The following is a 20,731-nucleotide window of genomic DNA, read 5'->3' as shown; positions in this document are numbered from 1 at the left end:
CTCTTGCTCATTTGCCTTGTCTTTATAATTTATGTATTTAACTATGCAGGATAGGCTCTTACACCTTCCATCATATCCTCCTCCAACATTTCTCTTGTAGATCCCACTTTCGTACTAACCATTGTCTAAAGAACCCTTTACTTGCTTGAACATTTTCTTCTGTTGCTATTCAATCTCATTTATTTAGTAGCTCAAACTGTGTAGGTCTTGTCATTGGCTTTATATCATTCATATATGATATATAAAAAATCCTATCCCTGTAACGGTTATTGTACATTTTTATCAGATGTATTAAATTCATGCCATTAAGTAATCCAAGCACATGTATAAAACCCAAGATCCATCATCCTCTCGTAGGCAAGGTTTCCCTCAGCAGGTAAATTCGGACCCTCTGCAGGCCCAGCAGAAGCTTTAGCCTTTTTCAATATGTTCCCCAATATTTTTGCTTAATCCATTTGCTGCTAGGTCTCCCCCCCCCCCCCCCCCCCCCCCCCCCCAAGTGCTAAGCCTGTTTTTGCCTATTTGAGGTAGTTGGCGCTTGGGCCTCCATAACTTTTGTCCACATAAGCAATCCATGTGAAATTTGTGTACTTGTGTACACCGTGGGGAGTCTAAAGGTAGCCAAGGTTTGTGGATTCCCTTGGAGGGGACTGAGAAATTATCCAAAATATAGCTACATTTTGGTTTTTTGTGAAAAATGGGAAAACAGTACTGGAGAAGAAAGCGTCAGTTTTTTTCACCACAAAGGCATCAATGAAGGGTTTGCAGTGCTAAGATCACCATCTTCCCAGCTTTCAGCTTTCAGGAACAAGCCGACTTGGATCAGAAAACTAAGGAACATATGTACAAGAAGTGACGGAGCACAGCGTTAGCCTTTCTGGCAGAGCTGCACCCTATTTACAACACTACGGTGGAGCCCTGCGTTTCACCCTGAGCTAGCGCTAAATTTAGCTGCCTAGAGCCAGCGTAGGCACCCTTGCACCATTGTGCAAGGGTGCCTGCGTTGTAGAGTAAGATTGTACAGGTGTCTCTTCCTGCACATAAACAATCAGTAATGGCATTTTGTAACTTCCATGTGGGTTGCAGAATGCATCACACATAGAAGTTACAACTAGTCATTTTTTTAATGATTGTTTATGTGCATGAAGAGACACCGTCTGGTACATAAACAATCAATGGCGGTTTCCTGTTTCTATGGGGTCTATTAGCATGGCGGTCGGAAGATCACTTCGACCGCCATGGTAGCGGGAAAACACCGCCCGCCAGAACCATGGGAAAACCGCTGGTCCAATTATTATGCTCCGCAGTGGAAATCCGACTGCGGCGGTCGGATAGCGGCGGTTAACATTGTGGCGGGCGGTGCTGCCAGCAGCACCGCCGCGATGTCCAAACAAGCATGTCCTGCATGTCCCTGCACTGTGTTACAGGCACTGCACAGTGCCTGCCACCTGGTACAGGGACATGTAGCCCAGTGCACCCACACCCCCCCCCCAACACATTGGGGGTCCTCAAATGGACCCCCGGAGACATTCTCCGCATGCCTTTCCATGGCGGTTCCACAGCCACGGAAAGCTGGCTGTCGCCGGCATCATAATCGTGCCGGTGGTGCTTGGCCCTGATCCGCCACAATTGTAGCGGTCCAGCTCTGCACGCCAGGCAAGCGGGTGGACTGCAACCGGCGGAAAAGTGGCGGGCGGAAAATCACACCGCTGCGGTCACGACCGCACTGCTAATCGGACCGGCGGTGTCCAGGGCTTCGATGGCGGGCCGATGTCCGCCGCCGGTCCGGTGGTTGCTACCGCCAGCCCGGCGGAGGACATCTGCCCTCCATCCTAATGGACCCCTATGTATTTTGCACAACCGAGCACACATAGAAACAGCAAAATCAAGTAGAAATAATGCATTTTTCCTTGTTTTGACAGGGTAAGAGCAGGTTTACCCTGGTCATAATTTTGGCCCAGCCCTATGTCTACGCCACCCTTGTAAATATGAGGCAGCGTCAAAATCAATGGGTGTAGCACCGGAACACTCACTGCAACACTAATTTCCCACCCCTTTCACGCTATGTATAGCACGAAAGGGGCCTTGTTTACAAAGCAGCTTAACTCTGCCTTGTAAATAAGGCAAAGCCCGTATCACCCAAAAAAGTGACGTTATGGTGGCGATAGGAACTTGTAAATATGCCCCTACATTTTTAAGACAGTTTTGACATTTTACTGGGAGATAGCCCATTTTTCCTATTTTTTGTGCTTTCAACCTCTGCCCAGTTTGTGGTGGAAATGGTCATGAAACCCATAGTGGATCCCAAAAAGCTATACATTCCTGAAAGCTAGACCAAATTCTGAATTCAACAATCGGTCATTTGTGTAGATCCCTCGAAGTTTTCCTATGAAAAGTAACAGTTGAATTGAAAAATATTGAAATTGAGTTAAAAAACACAGCCAATTGTGTCTACGTTTTCATCTGTAACTTCTTTTTCCTACTGCAGATTTTCAAAAGCAATATACTGTTAAGTCCGCTGGACCCTTCTGGTTGTGAGGATATAGAGGATTTGTAGGTTCTCCAAGAACCCGAGGTACCGTAAACCTACAACCGAGCAGCAGCTTACAATGGTTTTTCATTTTGTACTGACTATACAGCAATTCATATGGTAAAATAGAAAGAATGGAAAAAGGGTATGAAGGAAAACTCTGTATTTTTGAAATGTTCACCAAATACTGAGTTTAGGAATAATGGTTGTTAGTACATCTCTGATTTTATGAACCCCCATACTGGCATGTATTTCAGAGACCATTTTGTAATATGTCTCCTGTGTTACACCTGTGCTTACATTTGAAAGGCACAAATGTAGAGATATTCAATTGGTAATAACAAAGTACTACTGTTCTGTATTCTCACATCTCCCAATAAAAATGTTGTCCCACTTGTGTGGCTGGGCCTTGCACCTGCGATACAAAACACACCAAAACGTGAATTAGGAGGTATAATATTTCACCCATCACCATTTTTGAAAACTAGACACCTGGGTGACTTGCATGGCTCTCACCAGTTTTTTTTATCCATAATCCTGTGCAAAGCTCAAACTTTGCCTAAAAAACACATTTTTCTTGCATTTCTGTAAAGAAAAGTCATGAAATATGTAGGTAGCCACATATTTCCTGTTACCCAGTGTTCCCCCAAACAATGGTACCTCACTTGTATGGGTATGCCAAGTGACCACGACACAAAAGAGCGCCAAACGCAAGGTAGACATATCACATTTTTCAGCGGAAAAAGATGTGTTTTTGCAATGTGGGTAGCTGTGGCTTTTGGTCCGCAGGACAGCCTGTACCTAGGGAAACCTACCAAACCAGCACATTTTTTAAAACTAGACACCTGGGGAAGTCCAGGGCAAGGTGACTTGCATGGCTCTCACTGAAAATATGTGGACCTCCCACTCGACCACTCACTGATTCACTTCGGCCACAATTAGCTCTATAGGGCTATCCCTCAATAATGCAGAAGGAAAAATTAATCTTATAAAAAGTGTATACTTTTATTTTCTCATAGTAGAAATTTATTATTTTGTTTCTTTTATATCTTTTTTTCCATTTTACATTCGATACTGTCAACCACGTGACCCTGCTTGAGAGGCTGAGAGAGGCTGGGGTTGATGGCACGGCCCTGCTCTGGTTTCACTCTTATCTCAGAGACAGGAAACAGGCCGTATGTCTCCCTCCTTTCCAATCTGCCTTCTCCCCAGTCCCTCACGGTGTACCCCAGGGTTCCTCTATCAGTCCGATTCTTTTCAATGTTTACTTAAAACCACTGGTCACTTTAATCAAATCTCATAATATGACTACAGTAAACTATGCGGACGATACCCAGCTCCTTTTCTCCTGGGAGGGCGAAGATTCCATTCCCTTGGAAGCCTTCCACAACTGCCTAAGAGACACCGCAGGCTGGTTACATCGGAACTCCCCCCAATTCAACTCCTCGAAAACCGAGGTTCTGTTCTGTCCTGCGAGCCGTATCCCTCGCCTTCTGCCTGCGGAGTTCTGGCCCCCGGAATATCCAAACAATCCGCTACCTGTTGCCTGCGATCGCAACTTGGGCGTCATGCTAAATAACAAACTTAGCATGGAAACGCAGGTAACAAGAACAGTCGCCACCTGCTCGGCCCTTATGCGCTCACTGCGCAAAATCCTGCCACTATTACCACCTTCAGCCCGAGTATTGATAGTCAGGTGCACTATTCTGAGTCGCCTCGAATATTGCAACGCCCTCCTGTTTGAATCTCCTTCGATACTGTTAGACAGAGTCCAACGAGTCCAGTCGGCAGCAGCCAAACTGGCCCTCGGATGGACCAGGAGATCCTCGGCCACCGCTGCCTTGGCCGAGTTGCATTGGCTTCCCTTGAAGCAACGAATAGGTTTCAAGGCCCTTTGCTTGGTCTTCAAGGCACTACACGGTTCAGGACCAAGACCTCTTCAACATCTGTTCTCTTGGTACACCCCTACCAGAACGCTACGATCCACGACCGCCTGCCTTGTGAAAGTACCCAGATTTAAGAAGGCCAGGATCGGGGGAAGATCTTTCAGAGTAGCTGCCGCCAAGCTCTGGAACAGTCTGCCTGCCGACATTCGCCAAATTTCACAGCTCCTACCTTTCAGGAAACGAATAAAAACATGGCTCTTCCCCCAGCCTTCCACCCCCGCCCCCCCTTAATCAATTCCCATCGCTTCTAACCCAGGAGTAAGCTACCAGCGCCAGGATACCTGCCAGGTGACAGCCGCGCTCTATAAATGTTTTAAATAAATAATTTTAAATAAATAAATAAATAAGCAAACCATCGTAATTTCCTTTTTTACAATCATAGGAATTCAAAGAGGCATTGTATTACCTCTATACAGTCGACAAGTCAAGAATAAATAACACAAGATATATTTACAACACTGCAAAGTGCTACAAAAATGTCCCCATACCAAATTTACAGTCATACCAACCTCACATGCAATCAAAACATACCAACCAATCTCATACACACATCACAATACATTAATCAATTCTCAGCTACAAATTAGCTAGCAAATCTAAACCCGTGGCGAGTAAATCTTCTTAGCTGTCCATGGTTATGCAGCCCGCTGAAAAAACCAGGCCAACGCACGTTTCGGTGGTGAACCTATTCTATCCACCTTCTTCAGAACCGCTTATTCTTATGTATTTCAAAGTAGCGAAGGTAAGGTAGGGGATCTAAAAACGAGAGAGGGATGCAAATCGTTTGTGATGCCCTGAACACATTTTTTTATATATGTTTTTCTTTTGAGAGAAGAATCTCAGTTTCTACTGCTATACAGTTGTTCATGCAAAAGTGGTAGTGTTAGAAGTTTAACCTTTTTACTGTGCTGTGAGAAGGGGGATGTGGAAAAGTGATTTAACAAGTTAAAGGAAGGGGAGAAAGAGTCTTTGTAACAAGTGAAGATTTCTCTGCAAAGCAGATTGGAGTAAAATCTGCCTCTTTTGAGAAAACCTTATTACCTTATAACCCAAACAGCACTAGTGTGTTTTTCACCTTAAAACCCACATGTATCATTTCTATGTATTTGACTAACGCTTTGATCGTAATCCTGCTTGTTTTCCTTTTTATTACTGGCACTCAGATATGCATTTTTTCTTTGGGTTCCCTTCTGGCAAGAACGGGGGGGGGGGTAGAGTGCAGAAGATCACAAAGAGTGGAAAACATGGGACAGGAAGGGGTGATGAAAACACCAGACAAACAGAGGGCGAAAACAGAGGGTGGCAGATGTGAGCACAGAGTAGTGGAACACATGGGGTACAAAGGGCGATAAAAACACCAGGAAAGGAGAAAAGAGGGTAGCAGGGAGTTCAGGAGTGGCAGATGAAAACACAGAGTGTAACACAGGGGACAGGAAAGGGTGAAGAAAACACAGGGCAAAAAGAGGGATGACTACAGGAGGGCAGATGAGCTCACATTGTGGAAAACAGGAAGTTGTGATTATAATACAGGGCAAGGAGGGAATAAGAACAGAAGGATGCTGGGGTGGCAGATGTGTGCACATAGGAGTGGAACATGGAGGCAGGAGGAAGGGGCGGTTAAAACAGGGCAAGGAGAGGGCTGAGAACAGAGGGATGCAGAGCGGCAAATAGTGGCAAATGAGCACACAGGAACAATAGGGAGTGATAAAAAAACCCAGGGCAAGGAGCGGTATGAGTACAGGGGATGTAAGGGGGCAGATGAGCACTCAGAATGGAAAACAGTGGACAGGAAGGGGCAGGGCTTTAAGTGGGCCGGGTCCTGCTGGTGTTCAGCACCAGCAAACACCATGCATTTCTAAAAAAAAAACGGGTTCTCCATTTTTGCCCTCACCCTCAGAGGGGAAAAAAATCTTAATTCGGCATCAGTGCTATCCTACACTGCCTTTGATGTAACTTTAAAGAAACTCGTTATAGTTATTTCACAGTCTCCTCATTTCAGAATTGAAGCATTTTCAATATTATACACAGCAAAGCCATAGCTGTTACTTACTTATTTTATGGAACTAACAACCATCAACAAAGCCAATAGTCCTGGCTTGCTATAGGTGTAATGTCAGTTGGTGTACTGTATATCTGGATGCAATGACAGAAAGAAGCAGTAAAATACCAGTGGGGCGGCACACTGTACTAACAGCTTTTTAGTTTACGTGTGTTTAAGTCACGCCCTTAATTACATAGGCCACACCCCCTCGAATGACCCCCCCCACCCACAGGTTTTTCATCCCAATTAAAGCCCTGGAAAGGGGTGACACAGGGCAATGAAGGGGACTGGAACAGAGGGATGCAGGGGTAGCGAGGAGTGGCAGATGAGCACACGGGACAGACAGCAAGGGCTGATGAAAACATAGGGCAAGGAGAGGGATACCAGGGTGGCAGATGAGCACACAGAGGGGTGGGATACAGGGAGCATGAAGGTGTGAAGGAAACACACACACAGGGACGGAGAAGCAGAACAGCACTAGGAGGGGGAACAGAAGGCAGAGAGAGTAGGGGGGCAGTAAGCTCAGTAGGTGACAAAAAGAGATAGCATACAGCACAGCGGGCAAGGGAAACTGTGAATATAGGAGCAAACCACCCTGAGGGTGAGGGGAAACTAAGCAACAGGGGACAAAGTTGAGGGCGGCAGCAGGTACAGGCAGGAGCAGGCAAAGTGTGTGAGGGCAGCAGGGGCCCCCCAGGTAAGGTCCGCAGTAAGTACACAGGGTAAGGGCAGCAAAATGCACAGAGGGGAATAAAAAGTCAAGAGATCCTTAAGAGGCATGGGTAGGGTACAACACAGCGGGTAAGAAAGAGCTCTGTGCATACGCACAGCAGCTACAGGGAAAAGCAGGCATTAGAATGTACAAGCAGTAAGAGCAGCAGGAACCCTAGGGCAGCAGAAGACACACAACAGTGTGAGAGCAGCAGAAGACACACGCAGGGTGAGAGCAGCAGAAGACACACACAGGGTGAGAGCAGCAGATGATATACACACACAGGATGAGAGCAGCAGAAGACACACACAGGGTGAGAGCAGCAGAAGACACACACACAGGGTGAGAGCAGCAGAAGATATGCACACACAGGCTGAGAGCGGCAGAAAACTTGCAGACGGTAAGGGCAACAAAAGATACAGTGGGTAAGTGCAGCCGAAGACAAAGGGGGTAAGGGCAGCAAAAGACACATAGGGCAAGGGCAGCAGAAGACACATAGGGCAAGGGCAGCAGAAGACACCTAGGGCAGCAGAAGACACCAAGGGCAGCAGAAGACACACAGGGCAAGGGCAGCAGAGGACACACAGGGCAAGTCCAGTAGAAGGCACAGAAGGTAACGGCGGCAGAAAAGGTAGGGGCTGCAGAAGATATATAGAGGAAGGGCAGCTTTAGAGCCAGAGGAGGACAGGCGAATGCAGATAGGGTAAAGCTCAGCAGAATATAGAATTGATAATGAAGGAAGATCATTAAGGTATGAAAGTCAACAGGGGCAAGTAAGAGGCCCACAATATACTGGAAGGAGAATGCACAGTGTAAGGGAAGCTTCCCCAGAGAGGACATATTGCAGGGGACGTAACGTGCTGTCAGGTCTCCACTTCAAAGAACACACAAACAAGGTCCTGCGTGCCGACCAAGTTTACGGAACACATTATACTCCAGTGGTCTATGCGCACAGTTTACACCTTTTGACAAATCTAGTCAAGAAAACACTATATTAGCACTTCGTTTGCTCAGTTATTGTTCAATTCTGCGCACTGAAATGTGGTCCTGTCTCGGTCAAAGCTCCTAAAGTTCCGAGCCTGCAGCAATTTCTGTGGTTCCTGCCCGCGGTGGTGCCAGGCAGAAGCAGCCTTGCTCTGCCCCGGGAGGCCCAAGCAACAGTGGGTGGGGGTGTCCAAGGGCCGTAGTGTACGCTCTGGCCGGCACATGACAAGGGAAGAGGAGTCACGGGAGCTTCAGCAGCCAAAAGGGTTAACACTCGGATCACTATCCCCAGACCTCTGGAGGGGACTGGGCCTCAAACACTCACCTCACTCCCCAGCACAGTCCAGTCTCCCTGGTGGCGGGGGCAGCGCTGAGGGTGAACAACAGCCAGACAGGGCCAGGAACCCCGAGCAGGAGGCACACATTCCCTGGGCAGCCAGTCACTGTCCCGGAGCTGTAGGCAGTATGGGTGCAGTTTCACTGTGTCTGTAACGCCTTGGTTACCCACCATGCATAATTACTCGGCTCTTCGAGCAGAGAGGAGGAACGTCACGAAACGACAGGAGCGGAGACTGGGAATCCATACAAAGAAGACAAGCGCTAAGTGGTCCCGTGTCTGGAACCCATGGAATATCTATAGAGGAGAGATCTGTACACCACCTCGAAATGTAGAGCATGATGACCCTATTTCTCCGTGATGTTCCTCTCCTATGCATTGTCTGTATGTCCTTCCATTCATGCGTATTGTGAAGTGCTGACTACCTGGTCCTCTGTAATGTAGCATTCACCGATGTTTGTTTAATAAAGATTTATTAAAAAAAAGAAGACAAGCGCTCGCCATTCCCGCTGTTTTTCTTTGCATCGTGCTTTCACTTTAAAGTGAAAGCACGATGCAAAAATAAACACGCGGCGCCTGTCTCCTTTTGTTGCTGCCTTGCACGCCCCAGTCCAGCTGACTGGGGCGTGCAAGGCAGCAGTACGATGCTTCTGATAAGAAACTTCGTCACGTCAGCCGTAATGCAGGCGATCTAGTCCAGATGGGCCGGACAAAAAAGCCAAAGGGAGGCAACACAGATAGCTCATTTCCAATGGCAGGCCACCGTTTAGCATAAACGGTGACGCCAGCCAATGGAAATGAGGGGCGGGGTTTAAAGCCCTTTTGTAAAAGTACTCATTAGCAATAAATCTGTGCGCAACAACGCTAGACAAGACCTGAAAATGGTGCCGCACTTGTGTGTATAGGCCAGGTGCACGCAACACAAAAGCGAACTAAAGTCAAGGTAGACACTTCACTTTTTTCCACAGAAAAGCAATGTGTTTTTTGCAATGCGGGTAGCTGTGGATTTTGGGCTCCAGTTTAGCTGGCACCTAGGGAAACCTACCAAACCACTAAGGGGCAGATCTACAAGAAACTGACGCACCATGGATGCACCGTATTTACAATACGGTGCACCTTGGCGCAAGGATTGAAAGATACATCCGAAATTCGGACGCATCTGTTGGCACAAAAGTCACGCATTGCTGGAGTCGTGTCGCAAGCACGGCGCAACTCCAGCAATGCATGGGAGGCCTATACTTACTGTACTGTGTCACTCGTTACACCTGTTTCAAGCAGGCATAAGGTTTTGACACTTTGGGGTCCTAGAAGTGGCACAGTGAAATCTTAAAGATTTCACTGCATCACTTCTACGAGGCTTGCCCAGGAGAGTGCAAAAAGGTGTGGCTTGTGTGGATCCCCCAACATTTTCTTACCCAGAATCCTCTGCAAACCTCAAATTTAGATTTTATATTTTTTTCACATTTCTTTGTGGGAAAGTTGTGAGTTTTACCTAGATGTGTACTATGGGCATGTCCGCCAAGAATGATGATAGTGGTGACCCTTATATAGAGTTATTATGCAGAAGATGGTAATTCTGCTGTGATACTAAGAATCCTCATGCATGATGAATGAGGCTAGTTTTCGGAGAAAACCACTCGACATTTTTGCACCACCTAACTAGGTGAAAGGTCAGCGCCCGACCCGTTTTGTTCAACAATGGTAGGACAAATGTAGGTAAAAGGTCATGTAATTACTGAGGCCTATATTGGGGTACATTGGGGTTCATAACAGTTTAGACTTGCATGTTTCTACCTCCTAAACCAGGGGTGGATCAAATATAAGAGTCGAAGGGTCTGATAACAAGGGCAGCGGTAGTGGCAGTCCACCATCCACCACATTATGACTTTAAAAGTCTTTGCAGCGGAGGACCACCAGCTGCACCAAGGAACAGTTGTTCCCTGGTGGTGGCAGAGCTGCACCAAAATGTATGATGCTCAGCGGAACTAACAAAGTCCTGCTGAGCATATTGAGTTCTGCCACCGACAGACATTTCATGGCACAAGCCCCACCATGTAAAGGCTGGCGGTAGAGGAACAAAGGGGGCCCTACAGGGCCCCCATGTCTCACGCCATGAGGATACATTCAGGGGGGCACAACATGAACATCTTGTCTGTATTCCCCCAAAGTGCTGGAAAGTTTTTGCTGTTCCCATTGCGGTGGCTGTTTTCCAGGCAGCGTCATGGGAAAGGCAAACGACCATCTGCCTTACATGAGTTCAACTCGTAATAAGGCCGGCAGCCCTTGTGCGGCTTCGTCACAGATGTGTTGGTGGCTAGCCGGCGCAACTGCGCCAAAGTCATAATTAGGCCTAATGGGCCCCATGCAAAAACCAAAAACCCGGTCGCAAACGGGACGATTCGCAGAATCTGCCCCTTTGCGACCTGTATTTTTGCATTTGGGATGCATCAGTGCTTTAAATGGGAAAAAATAGTGCAGGTACTCATTTAAATGTGGCGAGTGGGCGGAGCTAGGGTCGGGGCTAAAGGGAAGAAATGCGAAGTTTATTGGCTCATATATACTAGTTGCAGCACACACAAGAAATGTCTTTCTTTAAACAAATCAGAATAATTTGTTATCTAAAATGAATGTCAAACAGTGATAGTTTAACCGTTCCTTATTTTGTAATATTTCTCTCACAAAAACACGCACACACAAGCAGGCAAACAGATACACATAAGCAGACACTCACACAAAAGAATCAGGCGGGATTAAAGCCCTTTTAACCTCCCATGGCTTTTCTTATTGTGCTGTCACCGGGCTGCCTCGATTCCTTGCAACACAGCATGACGGTGAACACTGGGATATCATGCATATGAGCCCTCGCTGAATAGTTCAGCGGGGGCTCAGCTCAGGGCTATAAAAGTGATTTGGCTGAACAAAGAGACAGGCTACTACCACTAGAGGCCAATGCACCTACCCTCCATAAGTACCGGTACTCTCCACAGCCATAGAGAAGTGCCGGTACTCAGGGTGATAAAAATAAGAAGTGCCGGTACTCAGTACTGGTGAGTACCGGCCCATTTAAAGCACTGGGATGCATCATTCCAAATGCAAAAATGACAACTTAAGGAATCGCTAACATTGCGATTTCTTAAATTGCGATTGCATTTAAGGAATCACAAATAGCGATTCCTTAAATGCAATGCATTAAGCAAAAAATTATTGTGATTTCCCTATTAGGAATTGCAAATTACCATCAAACTAAAGTTGATGTTAATTTGCGATTGCTTTAAAAAATGCACTAAAGTGCATTTTTCAAAGTCATATTTTACAAACACACATGCCCTTGGGGCATGTGTGGGCGCAACATGTGGAAAAAGGGGAATTTCAGGGGTGCAACAGGGTATCCTTTTGGAACCCATGCGCCCTTGAAATTGCATGCGCAATTTGCTAGTACCTATGGAGTACTCGCAAATTGTGCATGCAATTTCCATTGATTCCTATGGACCTCTAGGCCCATAGGAATAAATGGGTATGCTCGCAATTTGCGAGTCACAATTAAGCAATTTTAAGGAATCTCATTTTTTTTAGATTCCTATATGAATTGCATTTTGCAATTTCTAAATATCGAATCTGTAAAATTCGCTATTTAGAAATCGCTAAATGCAGGCTTGATGCATGTGCCCCAAAGTTACTACAGCTACAGAGGAGTAGTAGTAAGTTCCACACAGCACACTGATACTGCACCACCCTCCCATAGAAACCATGAAGATAGGGGCTTAAAATAGAACCCCACAGGAAATAATGTTAAACTGAAATGATATATTTTAATCTTTTTATATATATACCAATAAATTATTAAAATAAAACAAATATTATTTCATTTTAAAACAATGTAATAACTTTTTTGAATATATAAATTAAAATAGCATTAATTTTGTTCAAATAAAATTAGGATCACTTCATTTACAGGGAAAAGTTAAAACGTTTATGCTTTTTAAAAAAACAGAAGGAATATTTTTACATTAAATATAAATGTAAATTAAGTTTATATATTTATGGTAAAGTATTTTTAAAAGATGCAGAAGCACTACTAGGTTAATTTTTGGTTAATTGTGCATTAAATATTTAGTTAATTCAAATATATTACATTTAATAAGAAATAATTCTTGAAGTCTAACTTAAAAAAATTACCTCTAAAAAATCTTTATTGTGTGCCAATAATGATTAAAAGTGATGTATTGAATTAATTAAAAATAATGTATTTATATTTTTAGAAAAGTTAGGTACATTAATTCTTTTGTTCAAAAACAGTTAATAAAATCTTTTTTTTTAATGTGTTTTCTGATGATTTTTTACATTAGATTTCCATTTTTTTAATATTTGTAAATAGTATAAATTTTTTACTTTAATTAAACATTATTTCCTGTATTTTTAAGTCCCTACCTCTTTTGATTTCTATAGGAGGGTGTTGCAGTATCAGTGATTGGCCCTGTGTTGTGCTGGATTTACTCCAGCACTGTTCCAGTGTGCATTTTTTGGTTTTATGGGTCCAATTTAACTGTAGTAACTCTAGATGTGTATTTTGTGAATTAGATTTTGTGGGTGGGTGTATGTCTCTCTCTAAACCTCCACTTACCACTACCTTATCTTTTCCCCTTTATTGGTAAATATTCCCTATTTTTCAGCCACTACACTCTGTTCTTGACACATAATCTATAAAAACATATGCTTGCGAATGCAGAGACTCCACAGTCACAGCAGAGATCTCCACACAGAAAAAGATAGGCAAGGTGGAGGCAGAACCTCCACATGTAGGTTTGTGAATAGCATTTTGCTGCACATTAGCAGTACTATTGTAGTGCCACTAAATGTATTACATAATACAGTTTTGTGAATAAGCCTGTATATGTGCATCACTGCACACTGGTTTTCCTTCAAGGAGACTAAGCAAAGGCTAGCCACTGGTCAGTCGTCAATTTGTACAAGAATAAGTGCTGGTACCCCAAGGTATGCTTGAAGCCACTGAATGCCTGAGGTGCAGAATACTAGGGCTACATAATCATGATTTCACCTCATGCCTCTTCCTACCACCACCACTCTATTTCTCTTTTCTCATTGTATCAGGTTCTTTTTCTTGATTTCCTTCTTTGTTATTGTTTTTCCATTTTATTCTTCCTCCTTCTTTACCCCCCCTTTTTTTTTGTCTGTCTGATGATAAAAAGAAGATAATTTCCCCAAAAATGAGTGCCTGTAGGTCTCATCTGCAACTACTGGATCGAATTAAGCACTGCCTCAGTTCTTACCATTGAAGGCGCTTTTCGTGGGCATTAGACAACATGGAGAAAATACATACAGCTGTAAACATCTTGCAAGAATTTAATAGCAAAGTCTACGAATGGTTTCAACCCAGAAGTCTCAGAATTGGATTTGTTGCCACTAACAATGGTAGTTATATTGTTAAGGCAATTCCTAATAGAGAATACATCCGAATACTATGTTTAGTTCAATGCAGTAAAATAATTGTGTGGGACATCCTCAAAATAGAGGCAGTAGTCACAAGACCGTAATGGTCACATGTCGCCAGCTTTGCAATCAATACACTAATTCTTTCAAATCCCGGAAGCAGTTGAGGATCATTCAGCATGCTTATAGATTCCCTGCAACATCCTTCAGACAGAAGGTGCCAACCAGTTGGAACTTCACCTTATACAATCTGCAGCACCTGCTTGAAGGGGATCCAACTGCGAAATGGAGGTTGACAAATGAGGACTAGTGAAGTGTCTGATCCAAATTCGAATGCCTTTTGAGATTTTAACACCAGAAGTCAGCAAGGACGGCAGTGGCATAAGTGAAATTACCCTATTGTTGCCAATGCTGTAGGAACATTTGCAAAAGGTGGAACAAATATTTGTCAATTTAAATGACAAAGAGCTTCTTTGAACTAGCTCAGAAAAACCCACCTACCCATTTGACATGCTATGTGCTGGACAGTCACGGGTACTTCATCAACTTCTAAATAATCACAATCAAATTTAATATGGAGCCCACTCGTTATGTGGAAGATTTCACATAACTTTTAAATCAGGATTCCATTCAATGTAATATAAAATTACCATATATAAAGATTTAGATTTAGATTTATATCTCAGTCATATTACATCTGTACACATTTAAGTATATTCAGTACATGACCACTACCTCCTCCCATGTCCTAAAACAAAAACCCGCTTGTCAAACAAACATTCCCATTCATATATTACTCACTCCAATACAATTGATAAAATTACATTTTCTACATCATCAAAATTCCTTCACATATTTAAAGTGAAAGGACTTAATCATGCCTAAGTCCTCTGTAATAAATATTACAGGTACATATAATTCCATGGCTACATATATACTAAGCTTATTGTTGCATTCATCGTTCCATCATTGTAACGAATCATCGCTTTTATATTTCATGTATGTTTTTTAATGTCGGTTGGATCTCCTATCCTGTGTCTTAATGTTTGGTAGACCTCCAATCTCTCAAAACTGTGCTGGCCACTTTCATTCCATTTTTAACAGTGGCTGTCTCAGTTTACAAGAACTGGATCATCAGGAATGTGGATGACCTAGAAGATAAACAACTGCACTTGTTGGCCATCTATAGTGCTGAATTGGAGGATGAAATCTACTTTCCAGATTTAAAAAAGAATCAATAACACAACAGACATATTTGTTTTGAAAAAATAAAAAAGGACAAAATGCTTTATGTTTAGATTTGGTGTGCAGCTAATGTAAATAGTAAAACACTTAAATAGACCAATGTGTGTGGTACAGCAAAACAATGTCATGGGGTGCAGCCATTTGGGTTTGCTGATAAATGGTGAGCAGTAATAAAGAAAGAAAACTAATTTAAACTTAAAGTCAACTGTAGGCTTTGTAATGAGCAATCAATCAATGGTATCTCAAATCAGCAATGGACACCCTCAGACAATTTCCTGAAAAACACAAGTTACCTGCCTCTGATGCTAAGCCTACATTCCCATGCTCAGCTGTAAGTGAAGATGCAAAGGATTCCACTGCACTGCTTATATATGTCTCTTCCTTGGGAAAAAAGAGAAGCATAGATAGACAGATGGACAGCAGTTAGAATAGATAACTTGCACCAAGGTATTTGCCAAACAATGATTCATGTAAAGCTGTGATGGACTTAGCTTTGGTAATTTTGGTAGTTTATCCTTGGATGATCAATTGATCAATTATTTCAGGATGCACGGTCGGAGTGTAACTTGATCAGCATTTTGGTAATTTGCACACCAGAATGTGCATGTTAGTTTTTTTGCATTTTATTATTATTTGAAAAGTGCAAATGTGCAAACATGGTCAGTGACTTAGAACATCACAAATGGCAACATTAATGACAATATTGGGCATGGTGGGGCAAACGTTCTAGTGAGCCTGGTAAACTATGACTGGCGAATTTTAGTTGTTTTTTTTATTTAAATGCTACATTTTTAACTAGCATTTTCACCTAACTATAACATCACTTTAACCTTAGTTTTTTTCTGAAAAGCATGAGTCAGGAAGCGGTTCTAGCCACTTGAACTGAAGAGAGCACCCAAGATAATGCCACCTTTAGATTCATTACTACTTACAAAAACAAATCACAAGAGATAAGAAAATGCCTCACAAAACATTGGTGCATACTGAAAACTGAGACAATTATTAATAATGTAGATTCTGATCGCACTAGGGTCACTTTTAGAAAATGGATCTCCTTTAGCGATAGATTATGTGAGAATGAACTAACTTATACCGAGCCTGTGGTGTCCAGTATACAGTGATTCTTTGCAAAGCCTGCAAATTTAGCACCAATGTAAAGAAAGTCTTCACCCCTGTCACCAAGACTTACAGGAATATTAAAAAACATCTATCATGTCTATCAGATTGTTGTGTCTAAGTACTTACCTGTCCCTGTGACAAATCTTTTGTGGGCAGTACTGTGTCCCAGCAAAGAAACATATAGTGGAATACATGCAGGCAATTCAGAATCAAGACAAAGTATACCCAGTAGCTCGCCACTTTGAGGAGGCCCATAGCAGTAATAGGAACCTTCTATGGTTCTGTGTCATTGATCGTATCCCTAAATCCATCAGGCGCAGTGACAGAATATATAAACTTCGTAAACTAGAGCCCAGATATATTTTAGAGCTGGATACTAATGTACTGCAGGGTTTGAACTCCGATGACGAGATGTCCAGTCATTTAGGGGAATAACATTGCTTGCTAATTAGAGTTGTCCAGTAAGAGTACCAGGTTTTGCTTAAGTTATGTATTCATTTCATTACTGAGTTTTCCTTCTCCCTCCTCTATATTTCTTCTTGTTCTTCTTCTTCTTTTTCTTTCTTGTGTTCTTCCCCCGTTGGTACCTTTTCATGTTGTTACCTTTTGAACTATACAATATAAGTTTCTAGTTTTCTGCTTTGTGCCACTAAATGTACTTGACTCTGCCTTCAATGAAATGTTTTTAATTGTAACTACATAACTCGTTTTTAACAAGTGGATCCGTTGATTTTCTATTTCTCACATAGGACCTACTGAGTGATTACATGTGAAGAGCTGTAGATATATCGAGTGTAGAAGAGATCCTTGGGCCAACCCTCTTTGCTCCCCCGTGAGAACGCGGTAGTATTATTTATAGTTATAGTATGAATTATGGAGATTGGAGCAGTGCATATTCTTGTATTGATGTTATGGGTTGAATTACAATTTAGAGTTACTCATAGAGAGACGGGCAGGATTTCCATGTGACAATAGGCTCTGTGAGGACCTTTTTTATTATAATTTTTACTATTAAACTTTTATTTTGCTGCTTTTGCCCACTTGTTATTTTATGTTATGTTATAACTAATTTGTATAGCGCACATACACCAGGTTGGTTTCTTGGCGCTGCTTGGGAAGTTGAAAGATGGAAATTGATTCTCGTGATTACTCAAATGCCTGTCTGAAGAGCCATGTTTTTTGTCGTTTGCGGAAGGTCATGAGGTCTGTGCAAGATCTGATCTCTAGGGACATGGAATTCCAGTATCTTGGGCCCAATATGGAGAACCTGGATCCTCCGAATCGTTTCTGTCTGAAGGAAGGTATTGTCAAGAGGTGTAGGTGGGCGGATCTTAGATTGCGGGTTGGATTATATCTATTGATCATGGAACACACACCGCCCTTCCTAAGACCATGAATGTAACGCCTATGGCAACTCCTCACTAGGGGCCCGATTCACAGAACTAACTTAAGACAAAATCCTAAACTTACTACCATTTTGGTATTCACAGAAGGCACTTACTCATTTTGGTATTCACAGAAGGCACTTACTCATTTCGGTATTCACAGAAGTTAGGAGTCCTAACTTTAGGACTCCTAAATGCCTTCTGTGAATACCGAAAGCCTTAAAATTAGGATTTTTCTCAGTTTAGTAGTAGTATAGTTAGGACTCCTAACTTTAGGACTCCTAAATGCCTTCTGTGAATACTGAAAGTCTTAAAATTAAGATTTTTCTCAAATTAGTAGTCCTAAATTTAGGACTCCTAACTTTAGGACTCCTAAATGCCTTCTGTGAATACCGAAAACCTTAAAATTAGGATTTTTCTCAGTTTAGTAGTAGTATAGTTAGGACTCCTAACTTTAGGACTCCTAAATGCCTTCTGTGAATACCGAAAGTCTTAAAATTAGGATTTTTCTCAATTTAGTAGTCCTAAATTTAGGACTCCTAACTTTAGGACTCCTAAATGCCTTCTGTGAATACCGAAAGCCTTAAAATTAGGATTTTTCTCAGTTTAGTAGTAGCATAGTTAGGAGTCCTAACCTTAGGACTCCTAAACTGAGAAAAATCCTAATTTTAAGACTTTCGGTATTCACAGAAGACATTTAGGAGTCCTAAAGTTAGGACTCCTATCTTCTGTGAATACCGAAGTGAGTAAGTGTCTTCTGTGAATACCAAAATGAGTAAGTGCCTTCTGTGAATACCAAAATGGTAGTAAGTTTAGGATTTTGTCTTAAGTTAGTTCTGTGAATCGGGCCCTAGTACTGGTTCTGCTAGAACCAATTGATTCCAAGTAAGGTATAATGCTAAGCAACATTTATATGCCTAGCTCCACATCGAAGACTGAACTCCTTTGTCTCTCAACATAAAAGTAACCAAGTTTGTTTCCCGATGCATTCTTGCATTGTTAAAGAAATGAAAGACAATAGAACTTTGAGTGTGCTTCACGTAACATGTATGAGAAGGGTTACTCAGTAAGACTAATCTAATGGACTATCACCTTGTTTGTGAGGCTCCCAGAATGCTGAGAATGTTGTTTATGGTGGTACCTATTGAACAACTGTGCAATTGAAGATTTAGCCTTTCAAGCTCCAACCCCTAGTCTGAGGCATAAGAGAGAGGACTTTGTAGAACAGAGACATGGGAAATATCTAGGTTGTGCATTTTGAGAGTTGAAGAACCGAAGGACACAAGGGCCACCTGTGCCAACAAAGGGCTTGTAGGAGAACCACTGCATAATCATCCTGAATCTTTCAAAGGACTTTAAGAATCAACAGAAATGGAGGGAATTAATAAATAAAACCCAGAAGCCACTGAGGGGGAAAATGCATTACTTTCAAGAGCATCAAGGAAGTATGCAAGGTTCAAACATTGGGCAGAGGAGTGTTCTTTTCTGTAGTGAATAGATTCCGTCTACACTGTTTGAACTAGGCTGTGAGCTCCACACATAAGTTGCAACACAAAAAATGGCAAACCAGGAAGAGGTTCAAATAATCTGCAGGCTCATTTTCCCACTCTAGCAGATGTTGCTGTCAGGAAATTAAAATTAAGCCCTGGCCACAGACCAATATACTTAGCCAGGGTTGCCAACTTTAGAAAATATGCCTGCGCCACCTAGTTGTCTGCCCAATACACCAAAGAAGGGACACAATTTAACAGAGACTACTATAAGGCAGTCAACTCCTTCAAGCTCAAAAATGTGTTTTAGCTCCTCTTGAACCCAAAGACTCTTGACAGAATCCTCCTCCAAACTCATCCAACAACTTTCGCTGCTGGCAACTGTAGTTAGGATCAAAGTAAGTGGTGGAACCAAATATACTTTCCTGCTCAGGCTCTGTGGGAGTAGCCGCTCTTGAAAGGCCTGGCAGATCTGTGTTGTCAGAGACAGAAGATGTTGAACCAGTGGTTAGAGGAGAGAACTGGCCCAAGGAACCACTATTAGACAGGCTGCCGTCTCCCACCTGAAGGCTCATGTAGTCTTAGCAGTTGCAATGGACTGTTCCAACAGGGATGATAGACTTGGAACCTGCCTCCGTTTTTTGGGAAGTGGAAGTAAATGCTGACCCAAGTCTATACTGCCCCAATGAACTGCAGGTGCTGGGAAGACACATGATGATTCAATGGTTTAGAAACCCATGGACCCATGAAACCTTGCAGACTTGAAGAATATATTTTAATCTTTTGGAAAAAGGATAGGCACAGATTAGGTAGTCCTCTAGATATAGGAACGCCTGTGCACCCTGTGGAGTAAAGCATATCCACCAAGGGAGCCAGGATCTTTGTAAAGATCCTTGGTGTAGAAACTAGACCTAATTGCACCACCTGGATCTAGAAATTCCTTTCCAGGACACTGAAACAAAGAAACATCGGCACATCTGGATGGATTGGAACATGCATGTAAACATCCATGAGATCCAGTGATGCCAGAAAATCCCCTGAAGAGATTATTAGGGTGATGGTCTGAAGAGTTACCATTTTGAATGACAGAAAAGGCTGTTAGACACTTTTATCGACCTGCAGAGCGTCTATTACAGCTTTATTAGTGTGTTGCTTCAACAGGGTCTAGAGGGAAATACATCTGTACACTGCCTCCTTCCCCGCTAGAGGGATGTGAATCAGAAGAGCAGTTCTGTTCGCAAAAGTGTAGCGTCTGCAAGTGCTCACCAGTCTTCATAATGACAAGTCAGACGAACAGCAGCAGCAAGCTGCTTCCAAGCCTTATACATCTTAAGCTCCCCAGAAACTGGCAAACACTTCCTGCAACAGAGAGTCTGTATGGGATCCAGATAACTTGGCTCACTTGGGAATTTGCAAGACTGGGCCATCTGAAAGTCAGGTATTGGCACTGGTCGCCCAAAATTAGATCTGTTATGCCCTGTTCTACCCCACATA

General features: G+C 42.9%; 1 long non-coding RNA gene across 4 annotated transcripts in view; it reads right to left on the bottom strand.

Annotated features, from left to right (window-relative positions):
* LOC146862465 (uncharacterized) overlaps nucleotides 1-20,731 on the bottom strand; it is a 306,932-nt gene that overhangs the window by 73,073 nt on the left and 213,128 nt on the right. For 3 of the 4 annotated variants that reach the window (XR_014978457.1, XR_014978461.1, XR_014978459.1), the window contains one exon: nucleotides 15,537-15,624. The exons of the other annotated variant lie outside the window; for it this stretch is intronic. This is a non-coding gene — a long non-coding RNA (uncharacterized LOC146862465). The remainder of the gene's footprint in view (nucleotides 1-15,536; nucleotides 15,625-20,731) is intronic. 4 annotated transcript variants of the gene reach the window in all.

This window comes from Triturus cristatus, chromosome 2_2, assembly GCF_964204655.1.
Source record: "Triturus cristatus chromosome 2_2, aTriCri1.1, whole genome shotgun sequence".
NCBI classification, from domain to species: Eukaryota; Metazoa; Chordata; class Amphibia; order Caudata; family Salamandridae; genus Triturus; species Triturus cristatus.
The sequence above is the reverse complement of the archived record's forward strand: the minus strand, read 5'-3'. Positions and strand labels throughout refer to the sequence as shown.